The sequence below is a fragment of the Penaeus monodon genome, chromosome 14 (assembly GCF_015228065.2).
Source record: "Penaeus monodon isolate SGIC_2016 chromosome 14, NSTDA_Pmon_1, whole genome shotgun sequence".
NCBI classification, from domain to species: domain Eukaryota; kingdom Metazoa; phylum Arthropoda; class Malacostraca; order Decapoda; family Penaeidae; genus Penaeus; species Penaeus monodon.
Genome location: NC_051399.1, coordinates 15,503,433 through 15,510,288, shown reverse-complemented (window position 1 = coordinate 15,510,288; position 6,856 = coordinate 15,503,433).

The following is a 6,856-nucleotide window of genomic DNA, read 5'->3' as shown; positions in this document are numbered from 1 at the left end:
TGGGGAAATTTAGATGGGGATTTTTTTTTAATTAATGAAATGGGTGAGGATTAAAAAAAGCCCCGGAAATTTTTGGTCTTTAAAAAACAAAAAATTCTTTACATTTAACAGGCGGTTTGGGGTTTTTTTAGAAAGGATTCTATAAAAAGTTAAAAAATAAGTCATAAAAAAATTTTTTTTGCCTTTTACTTTAAATTTTTTTAATTTATTTAGATAATACCCTAATTTAAAATTAATTTTTTTTTTAAAATTTTTAAAAGGGGGGGGTTTGAAGAAAACCCCCCCCAAGAAAACGTTTTTTTTAGTATAAAATAAATTTTTGGGAAAAAAATTTAAAAAAAAAAACCCGAAAAATTTTTTTTTTTAAATATGAAAAATGATTCTTATAAAAATACGGTTTGAAAAAATTCATTAATAAGAATAATCGCCTTTTTCTACTTTAGGGTTTTTAATTTTTAATTTTTTTCAAAAAAGGGTTTCTGGGTTTTTTTTTTTTTAAAAAAATTTTTTTTTTTTTTTTAAAAAAAATTTTTTTTTAAAAAAAAATTTTTTGTTTAAAATTAAAAAAATTTTTTGTTTATTTTTTTCGGGAAAGGTGTTTGGGTTTTTTTATTTTTTAAAAATTAAAATTTTTTTAAAAAAAATTTTTTTTGGCCCCGGGATTTTTTTTTTTTTAAAAAAATTTTTTTTAGGGTTAATAATTTTTTTAAAATTTAAAAAGGGGTTTTTTTTTAAAGTTTTTTTTAAAAAAAAAAAAATTAATTTAAATTTTTTTTAAATTTTTCTTTTCCTTTAAGTTTTTGCAAAAAGTTTGTTATTTTTTAAAGGACTAAAATTAAAAATTTTAAAATTTAATTCCCTTTTAAAATTTTTTTTTGGGAAACCCTTTAAAAAATAATTTTAAAAATTTTTGGGAGAAGGGGGATTTTGATTTCCATAAAATTCAATTTTTGTCAGGGGAAAAATAAAAAAGGGGAGGGAAAAATTTTTAAAAAAAAAAAAAAAAAAAGGAAAAAAAAAGGGCCCCAAAAAAAAAAAAAGGGGGGGGGGGGGGAAAAAAAAAGGGGGGGGAAAGGGGAAAGGGAAAAAAAAGGGGGGGGGGTTTTCCCCTAGAAAAGGTTTGGGGGGGGGGGGGGGGGGGGGGGGTTTTTTTAAAAAAGGGGGGGGTTTTTGGGGGGGGGGGGGGGGGGGGGGGGGGAAAAGGGGGGGGGGGGGGGGGGGGGGGGGGGGGGGGGGGGGGGGGGGGGGGGGGGGGGGGGGGGGGGGGGGGGGGGGGGGGGGGGGGGGGGGGGGGGGGGGGGGGGGGGGGGGGGGGGGGGGGGGGGGGGGGGGGGGGGGGGGGGGGGGGGGGGGGGGGGGGGGGGGGGAGAGAGACAGGGAAAAAGAAAAGAAAGAAAAGGGAGGAGGGAAAGGGGGGAAGGGGGGGGGGGTTTTAAAAAAAAAGAGAAAAGAAAAAAAAAGGGAAACGTTTTTTTTAAAAAAAAAAAGAAAAAAAGAAAAAAAAAAAAAGGGGGGAAAAAAAATTTAATATAATAAAAGCAAAAATGAAATTTAAAAAAAACAAAAAAATAAAAACCAAATTTTAAATTTAAAAAAAAAAAAAAACCAAAACAAAAAAAAAAAACCCCCCCACAACCAACACACCCCCCCCCCAAACACACACCCAACACACACACCCACAAAAAAAAAAAAAAAAAAAAAAAAATTTTAAATATTATATATTATATATTAAATTTAAAATTTGTTTTATATTACATTTTTTTACAATTCGTCTTGGAAATTGGTGCGCTAATTTTTTCCCATTTTTTTTTTGGGGTTTTTCCATTCCTTTCCTTAAAATTTTTTTCCCTTCGGGGGGGGGGGTTGCCTTTTAAAAAGCCCCCCTAAGGGCAACAACAAAGACCCCCCCCCGGGAGAAAAAAATTTTTCGGTTTTGGTTGTGGTGTGGTGGTGTTGTGTGTGTGGTGTGTGTTTTGTTGTGTGTGTTTTTTTTGGGGGTTTGTTGTGTGGGGTTTTGGGTGTGTGTGTAGAGAGAGAGAAGGGTCAAAGTAAAAAAATTTTTGTTCTATTTTACAGTGGATTTTCTTTTTGGGAAAGTCCCCCAAGTATACAGAATAAAAAAAACTATTTTGGGGGGGGAATATAAAAAAAAAAAAAAAAAGAGTTAAATTTTAAAAAGGAATGTTTGGCTTTTCCTGATTCATTGGAATCTAAAAGATTCTCCTTTAATTTATTTTTGAAAGTAATCAGGTTGGAGATGTTTCTAATATTTTGTGGTAGGTTGTTGATTTGCATTTGTCTTGACCCTGTTTCCGTGTATGACCTTTTGAGGTGCACAGACTTAAACTGCCTGGTTTGAATGCCTGTTTTTGTTACCAATTGTTTGTAGAGGTATTGAATAATGAGGATAGTCGCCTTCTATGAATTTTATGAATGAGTTCTGTATCAAATTTTACTTTTTTTTTTGAACTATTTTGCGGCAAACTTTTATTTTATTACTTTTTTTTTTGTTTTTTTTGTTGGGGGCCCCCTATGTTGGAAAGTAATTTAGGATGCTGATGCAAGGGGGAGTACAACAATAATTTCTCCAGGGGGCTTTTTTTTTTTGATTTGGTTATGTGTGCCTATTCTTTTTTTTAATTGTTGTCCTGGTTTTTGAAAAAGGCATGTATCTGTCTATTGTCTGAATTTTCATGGAAATGCTTGTATAAAGATAGGCCCCCCCTTTAAAAAATTGCGTTTTTGGGTTTTTTGGCCATGCTTTAAGCTGCCTATAAAGATCTTTGAGTTTTATCAGGATTTAGTTTGAGCTGTTGTTGTCAAATATATTTTGCTTCTGTAAGAGTCTGTTGGTATTTTTATCAATTCTATAAATTTCTTACAGGGGGAAACTGGAAAAAAGAGTATCGGTATATTGGGGCAAAAGGGGACATTTGTTTTTCAAAGGTTAAAAAGTCTTTAAAGAATATGTGCAAGATCAGGCCTAATATGGAGCCTTGTGGGACTCGAAGGGCTGGTTTTCTAGCTACATATCATTGCGAATTTTGACTGACTTTTTTTGTGGATAGTAAATTTTGAACCAATAGTTGTCAATTCCATGTTTTTCATTTTGTTACAGGGTATCATGCTGCACTGCAATACTTTTGACAAAACCAAAAATTTTTGTTTAATTTTTTTTGATTTTTTGTCCATGTTTATCATAAATTTTTTGTTTATATAAAGTGATTGGTTCTAAAATGTTGATATTGATTTTTTCAACATTTTTTTTTTTTCCTTTAGATATCAGGGAATGAGTTATAGGACGATAAATTGTTCAAAATTTTTTCCCCTCTCCTGATTTGAAAATGGGTGTTATTGCCATTTTTCACGGTGATGGGGAGGTACCGATGACTATAGATTTGTTTTTTAGACTTAAATAGTATGCATTGCGGGTAAACTTTTTTTAAAGAATCGAAAAAACAAAGTTATACATCCTACAGCTTTTGTTTCAGGTAGTGTTTTTTTTGTTAAGATTTGTTTTCCCCTTTTATTGGCTGTATCTGAAACCTTTCCTGGTTGTATTTTGTGGGGCCCAAGGAAACAGCTGTCTGTTTTATAGGGGAGTCCCAAAAGATATTTATATACTGTTATATAATTATTAATTTTTTTAAAAATATATATATATATTTTTTTTTTTTGTGTGTGTGTGTTTGGGGTTTTTGGTTTTGGGGGGTGGTTTGGTGTGGGGTTTTTTTTTTTTTTTTTTTTTTTTTTTTTTTTTTTTTTTTTTTTTTTTTTTTTTTTTTTTTTTTTTTTTTTTTTTTTTTTTTTTTTTTTTTTTTTTTTTTTTTTGGGGGTTTTTTTTTTTTTTTTTTTTTTTTTTTTTTTTTTTTTTTTTTTTTTTTTTTTTTTTTTTTTTTTTTTTTTTTTTTTTTTTTTTTTTTTTAAAAAAAAAAAAAAAAAAAAAAAAAAAAAAAAAAAAAAAAAAAAAAAAATATCAAAAATATATTTTATTTTTATATTTATTTTTTTTTTACCATTTTGTTATCTTTTTTTTTTATAAAAAAAAATTAATAGTCGAAATACAATAAATAATTACTATTATTGCTACTATTATTATTATTGCTTCTATCATTATTTATTGTTTTTATTTTTTTTTTAATACATTATTATCATTATTATTTTATCACATCATCATCATAAATCATCACATCATCATATCACATCTCATCATCATCATCATCATCACATCATAAACCATCATCATATCTCATCATCTCACCCAATCATCATCATCTTTATTTCATTTCATTCCTTATCATTATTATTATTATTTTATTGTTATTTTTATTATTATCATTATCTTATTTATTTATTAATTTTATTATTATTTTATTAGCATTATTATTTTAGCATTATATTATTATCAAAATTTGATAAAACTATATTATTATTATTGCGTTTTTTAATCATTATTTTTTGTTAGTTTTTTTTCATCATTATTACTCCTTTTATCATTATCATCATTTTTTCAATATCATTTGTCAATTTTTATAGTGTTTGTTTTATTGTTATTATTACTATATTGTTATTTTAAAATGATAGTGATAAAATAAAAACAATTTAAAATTACTTTTATTATTACTATTAATTATATATATCAATTTTTTTTTTATTTTATTTTATTATTTCATTATTTTTTATCATTTTATTGTTATTTTTATTATTTTTTTTATTTTATTAAATTTTTTTATTTTTTTTTAATTTTTATTATTATTATTATTTTATTTTACTATTTTTTTTATCATTTTTTTTAATTATTATTTTATTATTTATAATTTTTTATTTTATTATTATTATCATCATCATCATCTTTTTTGTTATTCGTTATCTTAAAATAAATTTTTATTTTTTGCATTATCATTATTGTCATTAATAGTAAGATTTTTTTTTTATTTTTATTATTTCTTATTTTATTATTATTATGTTGTTTTTATTTTATCATTTTGTTTCATTATTAAAATTTTATTATTATTTTTTTATTATTATTATTTATATTATTACTTTTATTATTTTATTGCTATTATTATTATTGCTATTTTATTTTTCTATTATTATTATTTTATTATTATTATTTCATTATTTATTGATATTACTATCTTATCATTAATATTATTATTGTTTTTACGTTTTAAAATATTTCTGTACAGTATACTGATCAATAATTGTCATTTTATTGAAAATGTAATTTTTCATTCAAATTTTTTTCGAAATTTTTTTCTTTTTTCCCAAATTATTTCTAACTATCATAATCATGGGCTTTTATCTTTAGTCATTACTGTCATTGTATCAAAATTTTTCAATTTTATATTAATCTCGCTATCATTACTTTTACAACATTTTTGTTGCTTTTCTTTTTGGGGATTTCTGTTTTATCTTTTAAAATTTTTATTATTATCATTATTCAACATTTTGTTTTTACTATCATTATTACCTTGTCATTATCTTATTATTAGAATAGTGTTTACTACTCTTCTATTATTATTATTATTAATTTTCATTATCATCATCATTCATGTTATCAGCTTTATATTAACATTATTGATATTATTATCTTATTGTTGTTATTTTTGTTACTGTCATTATTGTCATACCTATTGTCATTAGTATTATTATCATTATCATCATCACTGTTATTACTATCATTATTATTATTATCATTATTACCATTATTAATATTATCGTTGTTAGTGTCCTTATCGCTATTAATATATATATATATATATATATATATATATATATATATATATATATATATTTGTTAATAATGATATTACATTTATTATTATTATTATTATTATTATTATTATTATTATTATTATTATTATTATTATTATTATTATTCCTTTATACACATATACACAGGCATAAAAGAGTGGCATTCCTTACACCGAATAATATCCCTTAGGGAGCGGTTATATATTATTATTGTTGTTGTTGTTGTTGTTGTTGTTGTTGTTATTGTTGTTGTTACCATTATTATTATTATCATTATTATTATTATTATTATTATTATTATTATTATTATTATTATTATTATTATTATTATTATTATTACTATTATTATAACTTTTGTTACCAATAATAATAATATTATTATTATCATTATAATTATCATTATTATTAGTAGTAGTATTAGTAGTATTAGTAGTATTAGTATTAGTATTAGTATCATCATCATTATTATTAACATTATTACTGATATTTTGTACTATCAATATATTTTTTATTACAATTATCATTATTGTTATCATTGTTATTATTAGTATCATGATTATCACTATTATTGTTGTTACTATTATTGTTATAATCATTATTACCATCATCAATATTGTTATTATTATTATCATTACTATTAGCAGCAACAGCAGCAGTAATTGTCCCTATTACGACCATGATGATTCTCTTCCTTAAACGTTTTACTTTCAATTTTGCCATTGTGATTATTCATAAGATCATATTACAAAATAAAGCAGTGTGCCTCGGGCCGCCCACTCACCTGACCCCCATATCCTTGCGTCCGTAGCTGCGGCGCGCCTGCAGACCGCCACGTAGAGTATGAAGGGTACGACGGATGGTACAACAACCTGGCCAAGCCCAGCCAGGGCGCTGTAGGTGAGCAAGACACTTTTGGCACTGTGTCATTCATACTATCAGCAAGGTACTTGTTAATCATAGGCAGACCAATGGAAGCTACCTATGTTTAACGATTTATGATAACTGCCTTGCGACTTCTTTACAATTGCTTGATGAAATCATATTGTTGTGTCACATTGTAGCCGCGAATCACAATTTCATTACACAAATATAAGCATTA